The sequence below is a fragment of the Marmota marmota genome, unplaced genomic scaffold (assembly GCF_001458135.2).
Source record: "Marmota marmota marmota unplaced genomic scaffold, marMar, whole genome shotgun sequence".
Lineage (NCBI taxonomy): Eukaryota > Metazoa > Chordata > Mammalia > Rodentia > Sciuridae > Marmota > Marmota marmota.
In genome coordinates this window covers 3,183,266-3,210,916 of record NW_026000119.1, presented here as the reverse complement: position 1 = coordinate 3,210,916, position 27,651 = coordinate 3,183,266, and the positions used below count along the sequence as shown (strand labels likewise).

General features: G+C 42.7%; 1 protein-coding gene and 1 long non-coding RNA gene across 2 annotated transcripts in view; one reads left to right on the top strand and one right to left on the bottom strand.

The window, feature by feature from the left end:
• The window catches only part of Scd5 (stearoyl-CoA desaturase 5), a 141,248-nt gene that overhangs the window by 86,399 nt on the left and 27,198 nt on the right, over nt 1-27,651 (bottom strand). The gene's annotated exons all lie outside the window — the stretch shown is intronic.
• Nucleotides 23,675-27,651, top strand: part of LOC125611066 — a 15,363-nt gene continuing 11,386 nt past the window's right edge. Inside the window, exon 1 of the long non-coding RNA XR_007341185.1 lies at nt 23,675-23,818. This is a non-coding gene — a long non-coding RNA (uncharacterized LOC125611066). The remainder of the gene's footprint in view (nt 23,819-27,651) is intronic.

Genomic DNA, 27,651 nt, shown 5'->3' with positions numbered 1-27,651 from the left:
TGACTGATTTTTAAGTTCCCCAGCTCCCTAATGAACTGTATTCCCAATTTGTCAAATATAACCCAGCAATTATTCAATGTTGTATCATGCACTACTGAATTTAAAAAAATCAGGGGTACTATTTTTATGCTTGCCTTTCTGGATATTTTCAATGTATATTGTGTCTTTTGGTTAAGGTAGAATTTATGTATTATTATCTCAAAGCATTTAACAATTACTGGGTCAATCTCTGAAAAGTCAATAGCAAGGGCATGATGGGGTAGAAAGAACAATAATTGACAGCCAGCCGGGTAAAGAGCAAGAGGGAGGAGTATCCTTTCAGAAGACTGAGCATGTGCAAAGACCCACCAGGAGAGGGTTGGGAAGGAAAAAAAAATTATGGACAAGAGCAAACTTAATTATTTGAAATGCATTACCAAATGGGCATAAGCTCAATAACCAGCTAAACAAATATCTACTGTGCAAAACCATATAATACTTTTTGTAGCCATCACCACAAAACTGTAAAAAAAATCTACACAATATAAGAACAGTATAAGAAATGTAAAGTATCACACAAGTTACATGATAAAAAATGGCCAAAGGAATTGTATCTTTAAAAAAATTTATCACTGTTGCTTGGCCTTCCTCTGGCTCTGAGGAGGATCCCAGCTGGGGAAGAACATATTCGAGCATGCTTCTTTCCTTTCTCCTTTGCAGCTTAAACTACATACAGCCATTCCCCATCTCTTCCACCACTCCACACCCACTCTGAAGCCCTCATCTAAACCAACTCCTGGCCACAGCTTTGGTCTCTGAAGAGCTTTATTACAGGTGGTAGAAAAGTTATGCCAAAGAGCTACATATCCTGTAAAGAACTCAAAAAAATTAATAAAAAAACCCAATCAATAAATGGGCAAAGGAACTGAACAAGCACTTCACAGAAGAAATATAGTCAAGAATACACATGGAAAAAATGTTCACCATTTCTAGCTATTAGAAAAAATGAAAATTAAAACTATACCGAGATTCCATCTCACTCCAGTCAGAATAGCAATTATCAAGAACACAAGGAACAATAAATGTTGGTAAGGATGTGGGGAAAAAGATACACTCATACATTGCTCATAGGACAGCAAATTGATGTAACCACTCTGGAAAGAAGTATGGAGATTCCTCAGAAAACTTGGAATGAAACCAACATTTGACCCAGTTATCCCACTCTTCAATATATACCCAAAGGACTTAAAATCAGTATACTATAGTCATGCAGCCACATCAATGTTTATAGCAGCTCAATTCACAATAGCTAAGCTATGGAACCAACCTAGATGTCCTTCAACAGATGAATTGATGAAGAAAATGTGGTATACACAATGGAATATTACTCAGCCATAAGAAGAATGAAATTATGGCATTTGCTGGTGAATGGATGGAACTGGAGACTCCCATGCTAAGTGAAATAAGCCAATCCTCAAAAACAAAATGACAAATGTTCACTCTGATATGTGGATGCTAATACATGATAAGGTAGGGGAGGGGAAAATAGAAGTTTGTTGTATTAGACAAAGGTGAGTGAAGGGAAGAGGGGCAGGACTAGGAAAGACAGTAAAATGAATCGGACATAACTTTCCTATGCTCATATATGAATACATGACCACAAAATGGGAAGTTATACTCCTTGTATGTATGTCAAAATATATTCTACTGACATGTATATCTGAAAAGAATAAATAAATTTTTTTAAAAGAGCTCCATATCCAATTGGTAAAAAGGGACATATCTCCATTGTAGTAGACAAAACTACATTGCATTTCCAAGTTATGTTGCTAAATTATTATTATTACTATTACTACTACTACTACTACTACTACTACTACTACTACATTTGGCATTTTTTAAGCACTTAGAATATGCCATGACCCAAGATAAGCACTTTTTATAACTTAATTCATTTTTTAAAAATGTTTATTTTTTTAGGTGTAGTTGGACACAATGCCTTTATTTTATTTCTTTATTTTTATGTAGTGCTGAGGATGGAACCCAGGGCCTCACACATGTCGGACGAGCGCTCTACCACTGAGCCACAACCCCAGCCCAACTTAATTTATTTAATCTTCGCCAACACTATTACCACATTTTATAGATGAGGCAAAGTAAAGTTAGAAACTTGGCCAAGATCACCCAGCTAGTAATAACAGGATGGAAGATAAACACTATAACAGATTGCCTCTCATAGGATGGACAAACGTTTGGATGATTTATAGTAAACTGTGATTTTTTTTCTAAAAGTGTGCTGTTTGTAACTATAACAATTTTTTTTAAAAAACAGTTCAATGTCATCTCTACTGCTTGCAAGTTACTTACTAGGGGGACAAATGCAAGAAAGTTCCAAACTGACTTTCCAGGCAATTTATACAAACCCTCTGTTCTGTTCTTTGCTGATCATCCCACATACAGGTCCTTTTCTTTGGTTTTGGTAAGGTATTTGAATTCACCCCAGGGACAGCGGTCAGACGTGCAGAAGACAGGAAAGGAGAGGATCCCAGCCTGGAAGTCAAGAGGTCTACGTTTTAGCCCCACTTCTACCGCGAACTCATCTCTGTGTACCACAGGTTCCTCACAAGCAAACAGATATCAGTGAAGGGTATGGTTTCTAAGATCCAGCTTTAAATATTTAACAACTTTTGTTGCCTGGTAATGGCAGCGAACTGGTGCCGGGAGATGTGGGCGCAGCACCCCCTACCGGCAGCCTCGCAGCACTGCCTTCCAGGGTTGGTAGACCAGCACTATGCCTGCTGGACGCCTGGAGAGATGGCCCAGCCCACAGGCTCCAAACGTACCCTAATGCTGCTCTAAGGTGTATATTTCCTTGTGTATGTGCTAGGATTCAGATGGGGAAAAGTTTTAAGAAGAACCAAATGATTACAGAACAATTGAATAGGAAGTCAGATGGTGGGGATCCAGTGCAGCTAAAAAGGCTTATGCTTAGCTTTGTTGATAAAGAAAAGACACGATGAAAAACACTGATGTTTTTAAAGCATGGACTGACTACTCTCTGAAAGTGAAAAATGAATTCCTCTGTAGACCTGGGGTGGGTTCTCAGCTCCCTCCTCCCCTCCAAGCTTGCTTACAGTGCCAACCATCTGTCATCTGGGACTGCTCACCTTTGCCTGCTCAAAACAAGCCCCAGGCAAGTCATTCCTCAAAATTTGACCTGCCCTTCAAGTGTCACCAGCCTCTACTCCATTCCTCCTGCTAGTAGCCTATGGGAAACATAGGTCCTTTCAACTTGGACTCAAGATAAACACACATGAAGACTGGTGATGGTTTTAAAAATAAGAAATCCTGAGCCTTGAATTGGCAGCAGAGCAGGAAATTGGAGCTAAAGTCACTTGGTTCGCTTACTATATCCACTTGACTCTTCCTTAAACCTTGCCCCTCAAGACCAGGTTGTTTGGTCAGTGCCCCGAACCTTGTCTTGTTGCCCACCCTGCTTGTGAGCACAAAAATCAGAGGGAAAGGATGGGAGTGCAAGGTGTGTCTGGTGGGGCAGTTGGAAGGAAAGGCCACAGAGGCTGGGGTTGGACATTAGTAAATTAAAATCATAGGAGTCCATTGTTTTGGACTAAGCTGTACTAGCCCCCAACAGACTAGACTAAAATATCCAAATGGAGTCACTCATGTGAGGTTCAGACCACCAAACTGAAATGAACCTGTTATCTGACTCTCCCAATAAATCAGGACAGATATGACAGCAAGATTCCTAAACAGGCCAGTTTCTATCTGCATCATAATGAAGGTTCCCTCTACTTTAATCCTTACAAAAAGCCAACCTGAGTAATCTGACGTTAACCAGTTATTTTTCTATCAATCTGTCTTCAAAGAAACTCCCTCAGAGCAGTTTCTATCAATCTGCCTTTCAAAGAAAATAACTTTGTGATGACCAAACTGCTTTTTGTTCTTTATTTCTGCTTTCTTCAGTTCTTTTTATGTCTACAAAATCAACCTCCTCTGCTCATCCCATTGGAACATTTACTCTATTTTATGAAATAAAGTGTTGCCTAATTCTAGAATTGCAAAATAAAGCCCACTAAGATCTTTCAGCTAAATTGTTGTAATTTTGCCCTTTGACAGAATGGTCCCCTGTAATTTTTATTTAAGTGCATTATGGAGCCAGTAACAGGTTAACATCCCTAATGTCCACTTCAACCAGGCCCCAAGGAAAATCCAATCTACAAGAAGTCTATTTTTCACAGTAAGTTCTGGAGGGTCTCATTCGCCTGACTCCACAGAGGTACTGACTTGATCATAACTTCATTAAGAAAGGACCCTCCAAGCCTGGGATCCTGCTCTCCAAACATTGACTCCAGCCCACCCTGTGGGCTACTCCCTGGGATATTCCCCCAAAGTCAGCCTCAGGGGGCTGTTTTTTTTCTCCTCCTTCCTCTCAATTTCTGAACTCCTGCCAAATATAAGCCAATCAAACCAACAGATTCATTTTAATTCTTCCCCTCATTCTTTACCCCAAACCTACTCAGAAAAAGTCCAGAAGCAAAGCTGGCAGAGGCAGAATCCACTGTGGAATGTCGGGAAGAGCAAAGACTTCTAAGTGCCAGAACAGGCATCTCCCCTTGATCCTGCTGGTCTTGTGATTTCACTTTACAGATTTTAAGAAAGTGATGCTGTGTGACTTTCATAGCCTGGTCCTGAGGAGGCCTTAGAGCTTCTGCTTTGGTCTCTTGAAACACTTCCCTGATTGAATAAGAAGTCTCAAGAAAGAGAAGCAAGGCTCTCCGCCAACCACCAGCTATGTGAACAATAGCAACTCTTAAGAGGCAGCCCAGGTGAAACCAGGAGAGGTGCTACCAGATTCATGGGAAACCTCCCTCAGAGCAGTTTTAAAGCTCTGTTTTGGGCGATAGGCAGCAACCGAGAACTGAAACACACACTTTGCCTCTTTTTCCATTGTGTGTGTAATAGAATACTACAATGGGACTCTTTTGGCCTCCAACTCAACTGAGGCACCACTGTGATAGATATCAGATACCCACACAGACGTGAAACAGAACCCCCTCCACAGAATTCACAAAGGACAAACCTGGTTTCATTACTCTTGGACACCTCATCCAGATGAAGGATATGAAAAGGGGTCAGAGCATGGTGTGGCAGAGATGGGTGAGGAGCTGTTAATTAGCCTTAGTATCCCCACCACATCCCTTCCCCCAAGGAAAGGTGGCAAGAGTTTTATATTTTTCATATCAAGTCCAGGAGGCAGCGTACACGGATCACTTGGAGAGTTTTAAAAATAATTCACTACAGCTGGGTAACAGCAGACATCACCGATCTCAGATGTGTGCTGTGACACCTCAGTGATGGCAGGAGGAGTGGCATGCAGGAATCCAACCGCTCTTCTGGGATTTCTTGGGAAAATGTGCCCTAGGACAAAATGTGGACACTCAGAAGAAGAAGATGGTGTGGGATCAAACTGGATCCCATCTCAGGACCAACAAGAGGGGAAGAGAGACTCCAGTAGCAAGAGGCTAAAGGTGGGCAGTGGATTGCTAGGGTCCTAGAAAGAAATCCCAAGGGACCTCTGGAATAAAGATGCATCTTCCTAAGTCCATACTAGTTCAGGAAAGAGATGGCCCATGATGTGGGTCTCTGCAGAGCCCACAATGCCTATACCATCAGACCTTGGCCAGCCTCAGATGTGAGGGGTGGAAAACTGACATGAGGTCACATTCAAGTGTTGCAGTCTCATCTTAGGCTGAACATTCTCATTTCTAAACTGAGTCTGAGTTTGCAACATAGAGTGATGAGAGCACAGCCTGTTTCCTAAAAATGAATTTGAAAGTTATAGACCTGCCGAGTTTTCATATCAAGTTCCTCCATTAAATTAAATGGAGAGCAAAGTGAGTAGAACTCAGCAGTAGAATATATGCTCAGCATGCCCAAGGCCCTAGGTTTTAGGTCCCAGCACAAAAAAAGGGCAATGGGGAAATAGTTATTTTGATGACATTAATAATTGAGTTTGTCAAACAAGCTAGTTATATTTATTATCTGTTCTCATTGTGCAGTCTGTTCCTACAGACAATTCCTCCTCTTTCTTTTCACTCACACTATCCTCCCAATCACACTAACCAGGAAGTTTAATCACTTACCCATCACATGAAATCTACCCAGGTACGAGAAGTCCCTAATGACTCATTACTTAGGACACAACAGTTACTGAGGCCAGAAACTTGCCTGGGCACTGAAGACCTTGGCAGCTCCATCCCCTTGACCGTGGGAAGAGGTCAGCACAGGTGTCTATTGGCCCTTGGCCATGCTCGCTTGACTGGAATGCAAGGCTTCATTCTGGCTGCCTGCCTCAGGGCTTTCAAACATTGAAATCTGGAGGTGGGTTTTTGGACCTCATGCCCGGAAGTTGAAACAGAGAAGATGGGTTGGCAGAACCTGTACCCGGAAGGCCAGGAAGTACATTTTTACAAATAAAAAATACGATCAAGTATTTAGCATACCAAACATGCTTCAAGAATTTAGGTATCACTTGCTAGTTCTCAATAATTTAATGCATAATCGTAGAGATGCATAATGCATGAAGTCATGACGCAGCTGGATGCCATCTGAGGAGACAGACTGGGCAGAATGAGAGGGAGAGAATTGAAATTCTGACAATTATTTGCAGGTGATGTGTTGCATTTACTCATTCAGTGTAAGAAAGCTGAAGTGGTAAAGTAACATCAATTTCTTTTCTGTGGGAAGAGATGTGACTCGATGAGGACACGTTTTACATGAAGAACAGGGTGCTGAGCTCTACTTCTGACCGGGGAGTGACGCCAAGAGCTGTAGAAATTTAAAACATGTCCTCACAGTCACTCCCCAGTGTTGGGATTCCCCGCCCCATGAAAAAAACCTTGCAGCTGGCCGCCAGAAGACCTTGCAAGGTGAACCTTGAAGATTTCGTCAAAGCCCAAGGCACGGCCCTCAGCCTCACTGGCACCAAGGTCTGATCTGGTGACACCATTTCTCAAGGATCCATTTCTTAGGAGCAGATTCACATTATTCAACCTCACAACCTTAACCAGAAAGATAGTTTACTAATTCACGGGGTTATTCAATAGTCCATATAAGCAATGCATTCCTTCCCTGCAGACAGACCTCTGTGGGAGGCAAACCCTAAGTACTGATTTGCAGTGTAATCATGGCATCAAAACCAGGGAAGACATAAATGGAAATTTCTGGTCTCCAGGCTAAGGCAATCTGAAATGTCGATCTTACAAGGGTCTAATCCAGTGGTTTTTAAACTTCATGTTGGCACCCATTATAAAATTATAAAATCATTTCATGAAGCACACCCAGATACCATTTGTAAAAATAAAATAATATAATGTAGAGTTGAATAAAAAGTATCAGAGAATTGCATGTAAACCCAGATAGATAGGCAGCATGAGTGGTTAGGAGGCCAGCCTCTAAATACAGGGTGATGGAGCCGAATTCTGGCTTTACCAATACCAGCCATTTAACCCTGGGCAAGCTACTGAATCTATGCTTCAGTTTCCTTGTTTGCAAAATGAGGGTAATGGTTCCTATCTATGGGGTTGTAAAAATTATCTGCTTAATGTCTATAAAAGGCGTAGAGCAGTACCTGAGATGTGCCATGTGAGTTTGCAGTACTCAGGAATTCTTTATGATGAGAGGCTGGGACAGGAGGATCATGAGTTCAAGGACATCCTTGGCAAAATAATAAGATCCTTAAAAAAGGTTTTGTCAAAGTGTCATCCACAATCTGAGATACTAGAACTGAGATCCTGTGACAGCTGGAGTCAGACAGGCTACACAGTACCTGAGAGAAACTGGGAAGCTGACTGGTTTCCATTGTCCTTGTATTTCTTCCATTGGGGAAGGAAAACCAGCTTGTAGAAAAATGAGAACCAGAGGGAAATGTCCCAAAGGACATCCCAGTTGACCAGGCTAGAGCTCTCTTAGGCTGAGAAGTGCATCTTCTCCTTCTTCTGGCTTTCATTTCTGAGGAGTGCTTTTTAGTCAACTCAGATGAAAAGTGCTTTTGTTGAGAAGCAATGCCATAAGTATCTCTTTCCCAGAGAAAGCTCTCATTCTCCGATGTACTCTTCACCTTTATCTTTTCTCTTTGGCTTTCATCTGAGATCATGATGACATATTTTGTTCCACTAGTCAAACTGAGACTTGAATTCCCTCTCTTCAGATCAGATTCTCTTCTTAAATTCTGCAAGGGTATCCACAGCTCCAATCGACTATTCCATTCCACACCACAAACCCTTCCTTTGTACAGAAATATGGACAGAAAGAAGGTGATGGATGAGGTGGAAGCAAGAGATTAAAATGTTTTCAAGACCTTTGAAGAAGTTTTGATAGAGTAAACAGGGAGAGTTAATAGTATTCAAGCAGAAATAGAATTATCATAAATAGATGCGTGCCTACTATGTGTCCCTGACTCCGAGGGCTTGCCTTTCTCTTACGCGCTGTACAAGTGTTGTACACGTGGACCCAGTGAATCTACATTCCAGCACTATCAGCTCTGTGTTTTCTCCAAACTTCACTTAGCTTCCTCCCAAGATTTTGTGAACACTAAATGAGATGTTTATGGAAGTACTTAATGTGATCAGTGTTCAAATAGATGCCACCCTCGCAAGGCTTCGGACAATTGCAAACTTTGCAGGTAGAAGATTATAGATGGACCCAGCCAATCATCAAGGTGCCACTGGCACCTTTGCACCTCTGTGCCTCTGTCTCTAAAGCATTTCCCACAGAACCTCATCCCTGGGTCGGCTCAAGGAGGAAACATGAGACACAGGCAAAGGCTCAGAGCAGCTGGGTAAACAAGAAAACTGGCATCCACAGAGAGACTGCAGCACAGGGAGCAGAGGAAGAGCCGATCTTTGAGACAGTTGAGCTAGTCTCAAAAAGAACAAATTCAATAAATTGTGGAAGGCAGGAAGATTACCACGGGGTAAAAATGAATTACTTGGGGATTTGAGTAGAAGCTTCTGTTCATGCTGCAGTATGAAGGAGTGTTCCCACAGAAGAGTGAAGGATTTAGAGCTGGGAGGAATTTAATCAGCTTCTCAAGCCCATTTTAACCTAAAAGAGAATGATTGAATTTCCAGAGTCTTCAATGAGAACCACAACCTAGATAGGGTCAAAGCAGGTGAGAAGGACCCACTCGGTGTCCTGAAACCAGAGAGAGAGAAAACACTTGCCCCGGAAGAGTCGGGCATGCCCTGGTCCAAGGGTTAGGCTGATTCTGAGCAAGCCCAGCCCACGGAGGAGGAAGCTGGGTGAGAGAAACTCTATTGTTTATACCCAACTTTTATTTGGATCAATTGGATGAGGCAAATTCAGCTGTGTTTATTTCTATTTAGCCAAAACAAAGATAACAGGATTTTATTTTTTTAATTTGTTCTAATTAGTTACATATGACAGTAGAATGCACTTTGACACATCATACATAAATGGAGTATAACTTCTCATTCTTCTGGTTGTACATGGTGTAGATTTACACTGGCCATGTAGTCATATATGTACATAGGGTAATAATGTCATATTCGTTCTACCATTCTTCCTACTCCATACCCCTCCCCTCTACCTAATCAAAAGTAACACTATTCTTCCCTAGTCATCCCCTCTTATTGTAAATTATCATCCACATTTAAGAGAAAACATTTGGCCTTTGGGTTTGTTTGGTTTTATTTTTTTTGGTTTTTGGTTTTTTTGATATTGATTTATTTTGCTTAGCATGATATTATCCAGCTCCATCCATTTACCAGCAAATGCTATAATCTCATCCTTCTTTAAGGCTGAGTAATATTCAATTAAGTATATATACCATATTTTCTTCATCCATTCATCTGTCAAAGGACACCTAGTTTGGTTTCATAGTTTAGCTATTATGAGTTGAGCTGCTATAAATATTGGTGTGGCCATGTCACTGTAGTATGTTGGTTTTAAGTCATTGGGTATAGATCCAGGAGTGGGATAGCTGGGTCAATTGGTTCCATTCCAAGTTTTCTGAGGAGCCTCCATACTACTTTCCATAATGGTTGCACAGGTTTGCAGTCCCACCAGCAATGTGTGAGTGTACCTTTCCCCCACATCCTTGCCAACATTTATTGTTGCTTGTATTCTTGATAATTGCCATTCTGTCTTGAGTGAGATGAAATCAGGATGTTAAATTCAAGGTTAAGTAATCAACAGGCAACGGCATTTAATTTTAACATCTGCCTAGGAATTAAGACATGTGCTTCAATCCCTGAGGTAGGTGGGCAAAAAAGATACAAAGGATATTTATTATTCCAGAAAAGTGAAATTAAAGAATTAAAACTGCAGAGAGTTCTAAAGAACTCTGAAGCCCAAGAAGGAGTACAACTGAATTTATAAGAGGTTCCAGGAGGAAGAAAACAGAATTCAGAGTGCCAAACTGATCCTGAGACTACAGAATTGGTCTGGGTTGGGGGACAGCAGGTTACATCCTCAGTGAACAACATTTTTCAGTGGAAAAGGTCAGAGGAAGGAGGTGGCAGTAGCTTCTGTCATTTCACCACTATTAGCAATACAAATTATTCATTATACCCTGTGAGTCATTGAAGGACATTGTTCTAAGAAGCTAACAGTCTATTCAAGGACACAAAACATGCATACAAAGAGAGAAGCAAATAATAACACCCTGGACTCCATGAAAACCACCCCGACACCCCTTCCAGCACTCTGCACCCACTTCCTGCTCCCTAACCCTGGCCAACTCCTGGCCACAATTTTAGTCTCTGGAGAGGCTATAGGTGGATTGCAGAAAAACTCTACTGGAAATAGTCCCAAATGTCAACATCATTCAACTTTACTTGAAATCATCCACCTATGCCACATTCAGGTTTAAAAGAGAGCTCATATCGCAACAGGCATATTCAGTATCTCTGAAATGCTTGGGATGAGAAGTGGTTTAGACTTCAGTTTTTTTTTTCAGATTTTGGAATGTTTTTATACATATAATAAGATTTCTCAGGAGAATCAGACTCAAGTCTAAACACAAGATTCATGTATACATTATGCACGTAACTGGAAAATCGTTTTACACAATATTTTTATGTACCTGTATTCTGACTGTGACGGTTCACTTGTGGTCAGATGTGGAATTTTCACACTTATGGTGTCATGTCAGCAATCAAAAGGTTTCAAATATCAGAGCATTTCATACTTCAACTTTTCAGATTAAGTATGCTCAATGTGTTTTAGGAATCACTTTCCTGAACGTCATTAAAGGACCGGTTTCTGTGTTATGTATAAAGTTGTCAGTTTTAGCCTCACACTGATTTGGGAGAGATCCAAAATAACTTTAGGCTTTAAACCACAAAGCATATTTTATATTTATTTCAGAGGCAATATAAGTTTAGTGGCTAAGAAATAAGGACTCTGGAATCCGAATCCATGGGTTCAAATCCTAGATACACTTATTAGCTCTCTAACTGTGGCATTTACTCAACATTCTAAGATTTGGGAATATTAATAAGTGGGAATATTAATAGGCTTATCTCATACAGTTGGAGAGAGGATAACACAACCTTGTCCAAAAAAAGTATGCAACTCAATGGATGACATATATTCTGCCCATGGGAAAAAATGTTTGCTTTCAATAATATTCACAGGTGAGATGGCTGACAGCAGAGTTGGTGTGGGAGGGATAGCCACTGTAAAACCATGGTCTTCCTGATAGCCTTGAGATCCACCCCACAATCCTCATGTTTGTAGGCTGATAATCAAACAGACTAAACATGAGCAAGAGCCACCTCACATTCCACAGGGAGTTAACATATGAGCTAACAATTCACCCAATTTGTCTGTTTAAAAAGTACTTGTTCACACACACAAGAAATAAAAGGTATAAAAAGAACTTCTAAGCTAGCAACCAATAACCACAATTTGTGCAGATGAAGAATTACTGGGAACAATGGCTGCCAGAGTGGTCATCCAGGCTAATAAAAGTGCTCTGGGGAAAATGTGCTTAAGGATCCAGGGAAATCATGAAGAGCTTTTAAGCGTCTTGAGGAGACAGCTTTATTTCACCAGCCTTGAGAGAGCTGCCTGTGGCACAAAAGTGGCAGCACAAGAGGTAGTTAATTACGTCTGTTTAAAAGAAAGTGTCACAAGATAGCCAAGTGTGGTGGTGCACACCTGTAATTCCATCAACTCAGGAGGCAAAGACAGGAGGATCACAAGTTCAAGGCCAACCTCAACAATTTAACAAGACTCTGCCTCAAAATAAGAAATAAAGAGGGCCGGGGACTTAACTCAGTGGTCGAGCGTTCTGGGTTCCATCCCCAGGACCAAGAAAAAACAACAACAACAAACCCTAATTAATAGTTTAAAACAGTTTAACCTCACTAACAGATAACAATTGCTGATGCTTCCTACTGTAATGAGACTTCTGGTTAATGGAAAAGGTGATAATGAAGTAGGAATGTGTGTATGTGCACAGTGTGTGTACGTGCATCCACACATATTTCTACCATCACTTGGGGTCGATCACACTCAAGAAGGCCAGTCTGTTGGCCCATTGCATTATAACCAGCACTGCAATTCACCTGCTGGTAGCTGCTTGCATCGCTTGCCTAGTTCTTTCTGTGGCCCCAGGTCCCTGCTGTAAACCCACGTTAGACATTGCTAATCCATGATGACGCTTTCTCCCTGAGTCTAGACACCACCTCTGAATCATTTTTAATACAGTGCCCCAGTTAGCCACTACCAAGCAAATAAAGTTGAAATACAGGATGAAATATCTTTTCCTCCTTGGCCTGGGAGTATACACCCTAAAGTATTTCAAAGGAGCACATTCTCTAAAATATTTCAGACTCTCTTTTCCGTGATCCACAGTTTTAAAAAAAAAATGCACATACACAAGGTTTTGCTGAATAAACCAGCCCTTATTTATGTGATGTAGTCTAATCTCTTCTGTTTCATTTCTCAAAAAAAAAAAAAAAAAGCCACTTGCAAACTATTGATTCTATAACCTATAACATATGGTTGGTGACCTATAGTTTTAAAATCTTGCTACAAAGAACTACTTTTGCAAATTGCAAATTCTAAGATTGTGGCAAATAATACCAGGAGCCTGTGTTAATTTTCTCAGTTGGATTGAGCAGTGTGTTAAATGGAACCTAGATTGGGATACATTTCCCACTGAAGCCCTGAGTGTTTTAAGATGCTAACTCTAGGCAGCATCTTACCATGTCTCGGTCATGGACAAAATTGGAAAGGAAGAAAATTCCTTTCTTTGGTTGAAAGAAAATTCAAAATGCCAATATGCCAGAATGGGCATGAAATACTCATGAAAAAACAAATTCTGTGCTACCTTATGAGGAATCTCATTAGGACTGCTTGGTTCCCACAAGAATCACCCAAAGTATTTTCAGCTTACTGAAACCACATATTCTCCCACCCCTGGGTCACCCCTGTCTGGCTCATTGCCACTTACCAGTCTCCTCTTTAAGCCTTCCCTGACTGCCCCACGTGTACTCCACAGTACTCCACAGTCCTTCTCCTCCCACATCCGCAGGCTAGTAGGTGTCCCTCCTCTGGGCTAACTTCTATTGTCCCACTTGCTGAACCACCTCTTCACCTGCCCTCCTGGAGGACAAAGATGGTCAACTCCATTCTCTCAGTGCCTCACACAATGCTGGCCTCGAAACAAGTACTCAGGCCGGGCACAGTGGCATATACCTGTAATCCCAGTGGCTTCGGAGGCTGAGGCTGAAGTTTGGCAAGTTCAAAGTCAGCCTCAGCAAAAGTGAGGCGCTAAGTAACTCAGTGATACCCTGTCTCTAAGTAAGATACAAAACAGGGTTGGGGATGTGGCTCAGTGGTCGAGTGCCCCTGAGTTCAATCCCCGGTACACCCACCACCACTACCAAAGAAAAAAAAAAAAAAAGAATTAGAGGAAGGGAAGGAGGAGATGACATGAGAATACTACTTTGTTTTAGCATCATCTCACCCCATCCTCAAGGTGGGTGAGGCAGAACTGGAACACCCAGTATACAGTAGGACAAATTGAAGCAATGAGGAACAGGTGTTTTTTTTTTTTTCCATGAAGGGGAAGGGGTTAAAATAAAAACATGGGGAAAATTTCCATAGATTGGAAAATATTAGAAAAACATTTCTCCCTCATCCATAAATTGGAGTAATCCCTAAAAATAGGACAGTAACAAAATCCTGGATTGTGGATTTTAGCAAGAAATACTGCTCTGTTAGAGACCTATTCTAAAACAGAAGAAATCCACATAAGTCTTTGGGCAGGAAAATTACCTCCTGAAGTACATAATATTAATGAAATATAATTTTAAACCAGGAGAATTTGCACATGTATGGGAATTTTCATTTCTACAGGGATTAGGAAAAGCAGAAGGCAAACGGCCGGAAGCATCTCTCTAAGGCTGCCCTTGACTTTAAAAATATATATACACACACAAGTGCTTGTGCAGAATCCTGGCACTCCAAGATGGTGTCCCAGCAAGGACGGAGGAGTGGGGGTGTGAGGATAGATGGAGAGACAGCCTTTTGAAGGCAGCCAGCTGGAATGTTCCGACCAAGAAAGGCATCATTTCACTACTTCTCCTAGATTCAGATGATTTGAAGCTGCATAAACCAAAAGCTGTCACTATAATTCTAGAATAATTGGAGCAAATGGCTGTTTAGCACAGGAAAGCGACAGGGCTGAAGGAGATGGAAACTTCCAGCCTTTAAGCTGTTCCGGGAAGAGTAATCTTCTCCATAAATCCCAGCTGAACAAAATCTGCACACTCCTCTCATCTCCCTACCAAAGCTGGACTTGAGAACTCCGTACATTTCTTGCCTTTTGATCAACCCAATCCTAAAATTTTGTTTAACATGGTATGTTCACCCTGTGAGCATGCACACATTTACTCATCCCTGTCCCCCGACTGCTACATCTGTTTTCCTTTTCCTCCATTAAAAAAAAAAAAAACACTTCAATGATGAAAACAGACACAAGTTGAATCTACCCCCCAAATATCAAATTGTGTGTTCTCAAAAATGGCATTGCTTTGCTCCAGGGACCCAAGGGAGCACCTCCTCACCACCATCGACATATCCCCCACTTAATCAATGACCTTCTCCCCACCAAAAAACATCATTAAGGAGCCATATAATATCAGAACTACGAAGAGCCTCAAGGCCACCAGGCCCTGGCTTCTCAGTGCGTTCTGGCACTGCATACCATCGGTTTTGCCAGGAGCCTCAGCGTGCAGAATCTCCAGAACCTACAGGATTAGAGTCTGCACTTTAATGAGACCCCATGAGATTCCATGCACCATCCAGATTTGGATCTGGGCAGTGCTTCCTAACCCTGGCTGCACATAAGAATCCCCTGGAGCGCTATTACATCCACCCAAGTCAGGCCTCACTGAGACCAACTAAGTGCATACCCTGGATGTGGTGTGTAACTCAAGCGGCCTGGGGGCTTCTGTTGCATACCCCAGGCTGAGCAGTGCCACCCCTGTCCACTTTACAGATGAAGAAGTGGAACTGCAGACAGGCTGACTTGCCCAAGGTCACAAAGGAAATCAGAGGTAAGGCTGAATTCAAACCCATGAAGCCACGTGGACTCCATCCATAGGAGTGTCTCTATCCTATGCCCCTTGAAATCTGACTCTTCTTGAGCCATGTCATCTGTGGGGAAAGCTTTCAGGTTAAAATGTTCACAGGGGGTCACCCAAACCACTCTTTCGGTGCCCTTCTCCACTCTCAGAGAAATTATTTAATTTGGCCTGGAGGATAGCTTTAGAAAACTATGTAAGCAATAATATTTCTGTTTGACCCACCACACGGGTGTCCAATACATTCATATTTACTACCCCCAGGCATGTTCCCTGACCCCCTCCCTCACTCCAGCTGATTAAGAAAGCAGCCAGTGTACATCATCCTGACAGAAACATCTGTGAGGCCAGGCACATGATGCACTCCAGGATTCCCACCAACTTGGGAGGCTAAGGCAAGAAGACTGCAAGTTCAAGGTTAGCCTCGGCAAGTTAGCAAGACCCTTTCTCAAAATAAAAAATAAAAAGGACTTGGGATGTAGCTCAATGGTAAAGCACCCCTGAGTTCAATCCCCATACAAAGAAAGAAAGAAAAATCTGTGAAAACCCACCTTGGAGGGATTCAGGATATATTCCATTTGCTTGGGAAAATGCTTATATCTGAGGCTGAGCTGGACCTGCCAGTTTTGACGAAGGAGCCATGTTGTCTGTCAGTGGTGGAAGGAAAACAAAAGTTGGTTTTGAAATTTGCCAGGACCCTGAAGAGAGAGCTTATGAAAAAGCCTCAAATGTCAAAGTATCCTTGCTCCTCAGGGTGCTCTCACAAGATAATGCAGTTCCTTGTCAAGCACAGACGCCCCAGAAAGATGAGACCTCAGAAAGGGGCTAGGGGTGAGGAATCTATTCAAAGACAATTCTCAGAGGCCTGTGGCTTTGTGTGTGAAGGAAAACTGATCTCCCCGTTCTGCAGGAGAAAGAAGGGCAAGTTGAAATGAAGGCGAAAGGATAAAGGGAAAGTCAGAATAGAAGGGGGAGGAAAAAAGCAAGAATGTGCAGTGTGCAGTTATTTAAAGTAAAGTAAAAGACTCCGCTTTCCTCTTCCTGAATTTCACTATCAGAAAAATGGTTAAATCTCCTGACATAGTTCAAATGCAAGAACTAGGAATGAGAAAGGTGAGATGCGGGTCTTTGTGTCAAAATGTTGAGCCATTCCACTGCCTGGTTACTTGGCTGTCACAGGAGGGGCCAGTTGGCTGGCCTATGGAGACAATGGGACCCCTCCTGGGCTCCCCTAGCCCCAGGGACCCACCTCTCCTTCTCAGCAGTCTGCCCTCCTCTCCCCATGACTGGGAGGAAACCTGCTCAGGGCTGCCATTTGCAATTTCCACTTAGATGGTCTTTACATCTTAAAATGGACTGAAGCCCACCAAGGGAAATAATTTCAGCTCCTCTTCTGTTTTCAGAATCCTTCTTTATAGGGGTGGCATCCATATTAAGCTCCAAGAAGCAATTTAGAAGCAGGATTGATGGGAAGAGGGAGAACCCAGGCCAATCTGCAAACTTACAGAGCCTGAAGATGAAGCTTTTATTTTTAACACTGGGATCTATGAGGCTGACCTATTTTTCACTTCATATTGACAGAAGTGACAAGGCTCGAGGGCCAGGACACAGAACCAAGCAGATGACCCTTGAACATTTGGCATGAACCAGCAGTAGCAGTGAGACCCCAAACCCCCATCCTCAGAGACAGCGGTGAAGCCAGAAGGTGCCAGAGTGTCTGGACCAGGAGTGCACTCAGGTAAACTAGGGGAAAAGAGTCTGATCTCAGCTTTATCTTCAGAACTTGGAAATTAGCCCAGAGCCAGAACAAACCACACAGCTAGTAAGAAAAATGTGATATGAAAAAATATCAATAGGATATATATTTTTAAAAAATGAGTGCCCAAAAAAGGGGAAAATTAACAGAATGTAGAGAAAATTAGGAGAGGTGGAAGAGATGAAAGAAAGGAGTGGTCAGGATGTGGGGAGAAGGGGCACTGAGTTCCCAGACCTCTGCCCTAGAACCTGCCCCTCGATCAAAGAGACTAAAGAGGAAGCAATATGAAAATTGCCATCCGAGAGCACAGCTGAACACCATCAGATCATGTTTTGAAAAATTTGTCTAATCTCTGCCATTATCCTATCCCATATTTTATTTTGCCTATTCATTTCTCAAAACCTAACCCTCTAAATCATAACTGCCTGGCCAGCCTTATGATGACAAGTCTTCACATGCACAATACAATGTTAAATTTAATTTCATGCCCGGAACACTGAAGGCTGGCACAGCCACATTATTTTTTTATTTTTATTTTTTTGTCAAACCTTCACATTTTAATCTGTCATCTATCTGGTCAGTGGATTGGAAACAGAGGAATCACTTCGGATCATGAGAAAGTTTAGAGCCTGAACTACCAATATTTTTTTCTTATCATCTGTGATCTAAATGTGAAGCAGTGTGTGGATGTGGATGTGGCTGGTGTAGTTATGGAAGCCCTGTGTCTCAGTGATGAGAGGCCCCGGGAGGAGGGGCACAGGACCCTGACAGGCTGTCTACAGGCATCTCCCACTAAGCATGTGCAATAGGGAAACAATATCTTTCTCCCTGAAACTCTAGATCTTTTTTTTTTTTTTTTTTGGGGGGGGGGTTCTGGGGATTGAACCCAGGGCCTTGGGCATGCGAGGCAAGCACTCTACTAACTGAGCTACATCCCCAACCTAAAACTCGAGATCTTGAGGCTGAGTCCAACCCAAGCACCTGTATGTTCCCAAATGCTTTGGATGGGGCCAGGTGCAGAGGGTGAGTTGTTAAACTGAACTGAATAACTCTGTTGTTTTATTATTATTAATAATTATTTAGTTTGACATAAGCACATATGTAAACTTCAGGGGAAGAAAGTTCTGACAAAAGAAAAATATCAATAGGATACAAATTTTAAAAAAAAGTACAGCCACCAGCTTCAAACACTTTTTTAAAATATTTATTTTTTAGTTGTATGTGGACATAATGTCTTTATTTCATTTTTTTTTTAAATGTGGTGCTGAGGTTTAAACCCAGTGCCTCATGTGTGCTAGTCGAGCACTCTACCACTGAGCCACAACCTCAGCCCTCAAACACTTTTGCAGTACAGAATCCATTAATGGTTCTACTAAGATCATGTTGGGGATGGTGTTCATTTGGCTGCTTCTGAGACTTCAAAAAAGTAATGCATCCCATTCTCAAGAGACTGGGTTACTAAGAGGTGCAAGTTGAGACATCCTAGAGGATTCTGGAGATGATGAAAGAGAATTCAGAGCAAGCTACTAAGCCACAGAACCCTAGGACCCTCCTATCAATCTCTACATGAAGAGACCAACTCCCCAGAAACTAGCTTTGCTGAATCTCACTCTAACAAGAGATTTTTGAGGCCAGGCATGGTGGCACACACCTGTCATCCCAGTGACTCAGGAGCCTGAGATAGGAGGATCACAAGTTTGAGGCCAGCCTCAGCAACTTAGCAAAGCCCTAAGCAATTTAGTGAAACTCTTTGTTTTGAAATTAAAAAAATAAAACAGGGCTGGGGATGTGACTCTGTGGTTGAGTGCCACTTGTTTCAATCCCCAATACCCACCCCCCACAAATGAGGTTATTGAGTTATTGATCTGCTCTTTACCCAGAGAATCAGCTTAACAAATCTCTGCATCTTTGACTCCCTTGCTCCTCTCCCCAACAGAGCCATGGCTGACAACAGGAACCAGAATGATTCTCTGCCCTTCATGCCAGGCGTCTGAGTGAAAACCTTCTTACTGCATTAAAATTTTATGTAACCTTGCAAGCTCTGCCAAACACCACCACACAGAATGAATTTTTCCTTTCTAAGCAAATTCTTCAAATCTGACACCAGGAGAACATATCCAGAAGGCTCACACTTTTACTAATGAGAAACTGGGAAAGCTAAACACACACATGTGTTGATCACCTCGATGAGGGAGTGGAGGACCAGTCTATCACTACTAAACCTCTGGGACTCTCAGCTCTTAGCAGAAACACTGATTTCAACAGCATCCTGGAAGGGGGTGTCAGGGACAGTGACAGTGTGACAGAGGTCTGCAGTGCAATGGATCCCCCAGGCTCCTGATGGGAAAAATTTCAGAGTTGCTGAACTACTGCATCAGTATCACAAGCTGAGGGGCTTAAACAACAGAACCTTATTTTTTGTAGTTCTGGAGGCTAGAAGCTGAAAATCAAGGTGATGGCAGGTTCCATTCCTTTAAAGGCTGAGGCTGAGAGGGAATCTGAGCCCTCCCCTCAGCCCTTGGTGAGTGTTGGCAATCCTTGAGGTTCTTTAGCTTCTAGAAGTATCATCCTGATCCCTGCATTCATCTTCCTATGGCGTTCTCTCATGTGTGAACCTGTGTCCAGGTTCTTTAAGGAGGACATGTCATATTGGATTAAGGCCCACTCTAATGACCTCATTTTAACTGGATGGCCTCATAAAGACTCTATCTGCAAATATGGTCACATTCAAAGGTACTAGGGGTTAAGACTTCAACATATGAATTTGGGTGACACAAGTCAACTCCTAACGCTCACTTCCTCTCCTGAGCCCACCAGAAACACCAGTAAATAAGCTCTAGATAAGTGTGAGAGGACTTGGTTATGGTTGCCAGGGATACTAGTTCTGAATGTCGGCCTGGAAGCAGGTGGGTCATCTTTGCTGGGCACCATCTATATTCAGGTGAATACCTAACAGAGCTCAGAAAAGAAGGGTTGACAGCCTTGCCCACTGAGAGGGAGTCCTGGGGGTATGGGACACATAGGGCTGCTCATGCCTGGCTTTAGTTGTCACAGCTACAGAGATGCCTCCCAGGCAAAACAGCAAGCACATACCCTTACAATCAGGAGGTACACAGGGTGTCTGCATTCCTTCTGCAGTCTGACCTGGCCCTTCGCCCAGCTCCTGCCCAACACCTGCAACTGCACTCAACACTTCTGCCCGTCAATCACCCACTCAGGAGCCACTGGGTGCTTCCCTCTACACCTAGAACTTTCCTTTGACCTCTTTTATCATTTATCCTGATTCTGCCTTTTATTTGAGTGAGTTCTTCACTAGAATGTAGTCTCCATGAGGAGGGAATTTAGTCCATTTTGTTCCCGCTTGTGTTCCCAGCACCAACATGGAGTACTGGATCTCAGTAGGTATCTCCCTGGATCAGAAGGGCAGCTCCTCTGGGGCAGGAAGCAACCTTATTCATGTCATTCCAGCCACCGCAGCCACAATAATAAATGGAAACAATGTGTGCTTCCAAGGAGTTGTTCTGCTTCATCTCAAAAGCAAAATATGACCCTTAAGGTAACATTTCTTCTTCAAACAAGCTCCCCCTCAACAGGCAGCTCACATCACCCTTACAAACCTTTTCTCAGCAACCCCCCGCCCCCCGAACTGACCACTGCTTCCTCTGAGCCTTCTTTGTGCTCAGCAAATGCTCCCATCCCAGCAACTGTCATCATACTTGCCTTCTGAGGTACTTAAGAGCAAAAACTTTCCTCTTACCTTTTTGATTAACACTCAGCTTGATATCTAGCAGGCAATCTCAGCACTGCAATCTCAACTTTTTTTTCTTTGCAGTACTGAGATTGAACCCAGGAGTGTTCTACCTGAGCTTCATCCCCAGCCCCCTTTTAATTTTGTGACAGGGTCTACCTAAGTTGTCTGATCCTGGACTTTAGATTCTCCTGCCTCAGGCTCCTGAGTAGCTAGAATTATAGGCATGAGCCACTATGCCCAATCATTTCTTTTAAAGTTACAGCTCCCTTCCTGTTGACCCACACTCAAGCCTTAGACCTGTACTCTCGCTCTGCCCTCTCTGTTGGGGCCAATCAATAGCAATCTCTCCCTTCTCAGTATCTCTGAGGTTCATCTTTGCCATCCGTGTATGGATTCGTCCTTTCCCTCCATTCTGGGGACATTCTTCCTACACACTGAAGCTATTTCCCAATCTCCCTGCCTCCAGTGCCTCCCCTAATCCAGCCTATGTATGGCTATCAGATTAAGCATCTCGAAGTGTTGTTATTCAAACCAACACACAAATACTCCTCTGGTTCTGAAACCTCCAACAGTCCTCCACTGTCTACAGGATGAAATCTGAACTCCCTGCCTGAGTAGCCTTCAGAGCTGACACCCTGAGCCCCCAATCTCCCCTTTGCCAATTTTCCTTTCCATATCCAAATCCTGAACCCTTCTTCTCAAGGCTTTATAGCAACTGCCCCTTTCCCCTGAACAAACACCCACACTCACTCCTGACTCAGTTCTTCTCTGCCACTCTCCTTCTTGCTTATTTGTTTTCTAGATCTTTCCAATTACCCAAGCCCTGCCTTTTGGTCAAGACCAACTCAAGCCCACCATGTCCATCTGGAAATCCCTTTCTGATCATCCCAGCTCCGGAAGTAAGGCTGCACTTTGAATGCCAGTGGTGCCCATTGCCTGGACCATTCATTTGGAGGCTCCACCACCTTGCATTGCCATTCATTCTTGTCATACTGTCTATAACCCCAACTAGCCTGTGAGCCTTCCAAGGACAGGTCCCAGACCTGGTTTCATCTCTTTTTATAACCTCAGCACCCAACTAAGTGCCCTGAACACAGCACACACAAACAACAGGGTTGTGGATGAAAAGGAGCAACTGGACATTGGCTGCAGATCTGTCATAGAAAGGGCAGGCAATCGACGCCCACCATGACAGCCATGCGTTTTTCCAGCATGAGAGATGCTGTTGTCAGAGTCCAATGCTAGCTACTCTATAATTTATCAAATGAATGAATTAAAGGTTGGCAAGTATCCATGGATTCTTAAAGGCTAGAGGCAGGAAGGGAGGTGCCACAGCCATTCCAACTTTTAAACACTGTTGTCACCACCTACATGAACATCAGGGGAGCCAGCAATTTCTGACATCTCCCCTGATACTTGAGAGGCTCTTCCCAGGGCTCTAAGGGCTAACCTCATCTTGTCTTCTCCCTTCTAGGGTGGTCCAATTTGTTTTAGCCAGGGTCCCTCTTCTTCCAGTTGACACTGAGATCCTGTCCACACAAAGGGAAGAATACTTGATAGCAAGTGACAGAATCAGCTGAGAGGTTGCCATGGAGACGGTGGTTTCTGGGAAATCCACCTGCTTTACTTTACATTGCTCTGCAGGCTCACCCTCACTTCTTTTACAGATCATGTAGGTCAGGGCTCCTGAAGCCTCTTTCCTTTCACCTCCCAAATTTCAGACCTCCCCTAGAAACCTTACACCCCAGGGCTAAATTTAACAAAGTGAAGCCAGAATCAGCATTTCCACATTAGCAGAGCACTAATGTTGCCATGGCAACCAGAGGCCACTTGCTGTGGGGGGAGGTGGTGGGCTGAGGAAGGGTCAGCTTCTCAGTTGGTTCTTCTAGATGTCAGAAGAGACAACATTGCTTACTGCACGTTTTCCTTTCATTAATTCAAAAGCAAAACATACATAGTGATACTTCAATGAACAAAAAGGATACATCTGAGAAAAAACGATCTGTTGCAGAAACAACAGAACAGAAACAAGAGAAGCCCAGGATTCTGGGACATCAGTTCCCTTCCCCCCCTTTCCTGTTTCCCCACAACTCTCTTGAGAGGTGAACAGTAGCCCCACAACCTTCTCTGTTCCTCCTTTCCTATGTTGGTTCATGGCTCACAGACCAGAGAGGGCACTGTCTGCTCCCAGACAATCATAGTGCACCAAAGACGCCCTGAGGCACTGTTCCTAGGGAGGAGGACTGTTGATAATGTTGATAATGTCCCTGCCTGTTTGTTACAGGCTGAAATACGTCTCCTTCAAAGTCATATGTGGAAACCCTAACCCTCATTACCTCAGAATGTGACTATTCAGAGAAAGGGCCTTTATTCCTCAAAAGACTAAGCGTGGAACCACCATATGACCAGCTACATATGACCATATGACCCAGCTACACCTCTCCTGGGTATTTACCCTGAAAATTAAAGGCATCTTACTATGGGATGCATGCCTACCCATGTTTATAGCAGCACAATTCACAATAGCCAAACTGTGGAACCAGCCTAGGTGTCCCTCAATGGATAAATGAATAAAGAAAATGTGATATATATACACAATGGAGTTTTATCCAGCCATAAAGAAAAATGAAATCATGTCATTTGCAAGAAAATGGTTGGAACTTAAGAACATTGTGTTAAGCAATATAAGTTTCAAATTCAGAACATTTTCTCTCCTCTGAGGAAGCTTAAAGATAAAGGGAAAAGATAGGTGGATGGGGGAGCTAAAAAAAAAAATCAAAGGGAGATCAGTAGAGTACAGGAAAGGGACTAAGAGAGGAAGAAGGGAGGAAAAGGGAAAATACCAGAGAATGTTATCAACAATTTCTCTTGCTCTATTGTGTGTGTGTGTGTGAGAGAGAGAGAGTAGATAACAATGATTCCTACCATTATGTACAATGATAATGCACCAATAAAAATGATGGGGGAAAAGAGTGGCTTTAAAAAGCTGACAATTTTAAAAGGGAACAACATTATGTTAGATAAAAAAGAAAATTCTAGGCGGATGCAGTGGGGCAGTGCATGCCTGTAATCCCAGCAGCTCAGGAGGCTGAGGCAGGAGGATTTCGAGTTCAAAGCCAGCATCAGCAAAAGTGAGGCACTAAGCAACTCAGTGAGACCCTGACTTCAAATAAAATACAAAATAAGGCTGGGGATGTGGCTCAGGGGTCGAGTGTCCCTGAGTTCAATCCTGAGTGTCCTATCCCCCACTGCCCCCGCAACAAACAGAAAATTCTGACCAATAATTAAGAAGAATTAGGTAATGAAAAATAAGACCTCATCTTTTCTAAAGCTACTTTCTCCTACATGTCCAGAGTGGGCAAGGGAAAGGGCTCTCATGGGTTGGCTGAGAAATAAAAACTAAGAAAATAGTACTATAAAATAACCACAGGACAACGAAATATAGTTTCAGAGCAGGGGCAGCAATGGAGGCCCAGGAGACAAGAGGGGTGTAGCTTCTAACAAAGATGGAGCCCCAGCTTGCTTTATAGCCCAACAGATCAAAGGGGCTTGGTAGGTATAAGGTTTCCTTGTGGGAGGAGTCTTGTCTCTGGGCAGATGTAGGTGGGAGTAAGCAGTTCCTTTGGCTCTTAAAGGGTCACGCCCATCCCCTTTGGCAGAGGTGGGTGGGAGTTCCTGTAGATAGGGCCATCTCACCACCAGGGGTAACTGATTTCCCAGATACCAGATCTTCCCATTCAGTGGCTTCAGTGCAAATCTGGGCCATGCACATTTCATGGGTGGCTTCCCGCATTAGTTGGTGAAAGGTGGAGATAAGTCATGTGAATGAAATGCTATGTTGCACTGATCATCTGGGGGTAGTCATTTCAGTGCCCTGGCTCTGGACACGTCCGTGGACCTGCGCGTGGAGTAAAGATCCATGAAGAAGAGTAATGAATGGTGGGGAGGGTGGGATTTGGAAAAATGAAAACATCCTTTAGGAAGATGATTTATCCCCCCTAAATTTTGCTCCTTGTTCCCCAGGGCACTGATTTTTCCTTCAAAAGAAAATGTGAAACGAGAGGAGACTGGTGTGGAGGTGGAGGTACTGGAAATTAACTAGACAGCGCTGGAAGGCTCTGGCCCTGAACCCAGCTCTAACAGCAACCTGCTGAGTGGTACTGGGACCACCATTAAGCCCTCCTAGGCCTAATTATTTATTATTATTATTATTATTATTAATCTTTATTTTATTTTTATGTGGTGCTGAAGATCGAACCCAGTGCCTCACGAATGTGAGGCGAACGCTCTCCCTCTGAGCTAGAATCCCAGCCCCTGTTATTTTTTTCCTTCAAAAATTCTTACACAGAAACTCAATATGTGAAACAGAGGAAAAAACAGGGCAATCCAATGGGGCTGGAGCTGGGGTCTAGCTCTCCTTGCTGACCATTCCCTCTGGGTCCTAGAAGGAGCCCTGTGAGCCCCCCTCAAGCACACTGGATTGATTCTCTCCATTTTTGTTAGAAACTGCACCCCTCTTGACGCCTGGGCCCCGGCCACTGCCCCTGCTCTGAAACTATATTTCTGTGTCCTGTGGTTATTTCATAGTATTATTTTCTTAGCTTTTATTTCTTAGCCAGCCCATCCCTCCAGAGGGGAACCCTTGCCCTTGCCCATGCCGGGTGTGTATGAGAAACTAGACTTAGAAAAGATGAGCTCTTATTTTTCATTACCTTCCAAGTCCAGAGAAAGATCTCTGGCTCCAGTCCCAGTCACTGCCTTTGTGGTCTTCAGTTGGTTTAACTGTTACTGGAACTAGAAGAATCACTAAGATTTCTTCCAACTCTAACCTCTATCTTTTCATAGGATTCTCATGGTTAGGATTGTTGAAATCAGCCAGATGTAATGCACCGTCCTGTAAACCCAGTGACTCAGGAGGCTAGGGCAACAGGATCACAAGTTCAAGGCCAGCCTAGGTAATTCAGTGAGACCCTTCTCAGAATAAAATAAAAAGGTCTGGGGAAGTAACTCAGGGGTAGAGTGCGTGTCCTGCATGTATAAGACCTGGATTCAACTGCTATGATCTTGTTACTTTTTAAGTGCTGAGTAATATTCCATTGTGTATAAATGCCACATTTTTTTAATCCATTCATCTATTGAAGGGCATCTAGGTTGGTTCCACATTCTATCTATTGTGAATTGTGCTGCTATAAACATTGATGTGGCTATGTCCCTGTAGTATGCTCTTTTTAGGTCTTTTGGGTATAGTCCAAGAAGGGGAATAGCTGGGTCAAATGGTGGTTCCATTCCCAGCTTTCCAAGGAATCTCCATACTGCTTTCCAAATTGGCTGCAGGCAAATGGATGGCATTAGAGCAGATTATGCTAAGTGAAGTTAGCCAATCCCTAAAAAACAAATGCCGAATGTCTTCTCTGATATAAGGGGGGTGACTCAAAATGGGATAGGGAAGAAGAGCATGAGAAGAAGACTACCACTAAATAGGGAAGAGAGGTGGGAGGGAAAAGGAGGGAGAAGGGGAGTTGCACGGAAGATGGAAGGAGAACCTCATTATTATACAGAATACATATATGATGTTGTAATGAGAAAAAGAAAAAAAAGTGTGTCACATTAGATTGGATAGAGAGAAAGGATGGGAGAGGAGGGGAGGAGTAAGGAGGATAGGAAGGGCAGCAGAACAGAATAGACAATATGATTGATGTATGTACATTCCATGTATGTATTATATGTCAAAATTCATTCTGCTGTCATGTATGACTAAAAATAATTAATTAATTAATTAATTTAAAAAATACCTGGATTCAATCCCCCACCAAAAAAATTAATAATAAAAATATTAATGAAATGTCATGTATCAGAGCAGACTATTAAGGGAAAAGGATATTAACCAAGTAGGGAAACTTTTCTCAAGCCCCATAAATGTTTCAACACTTTACAGAGAATTATTACTTTTATAGATTGAAATAAAATTAATACAATTTTGGAGTTTTGTGAACCTTACCTTGTGCTCCAGTACTCCAACTGGGTAAAACTGGATACACGCACCTGTTCAGCCCATTCTGTTGTTGTTTGAGGAGAGGGTTACTGGAGATTGAACTCAGGGGCACTTGACCACTGAGCCACATCCCCAGTCCTGTTTTGTATTTTATTAGATACAGGGTCTCACTGAGCTGCCTAGCCCCTCACTATTGTTGAGGCTGGCTTTGAACTCTCAGTCTTCCTGCCTCAGCCTCCCGAGCCGCTGGGATTATAGGCATGCTCCACCACACCCGGCTTCTGCCCATTTTGATGTTTCTTGTTTTGTTTTTTTTTTTACAAAATATTTACTACAGTAGAAAGTCATTGAAAACATTGCAAAAGTGATTTTAAATGTGAAGAAACAGTCGAATATGGTAATATAAGAGAACATTCTTGTTTTTAGGAAATACATATGGAAGGATTTGATAGAAGAGTAACCCAAGGCCTCCACCTTATGCTTAAATGGTTCCAAAAAAAAAAAAAAAAAAAAAAAAAAAAAAAAAAAA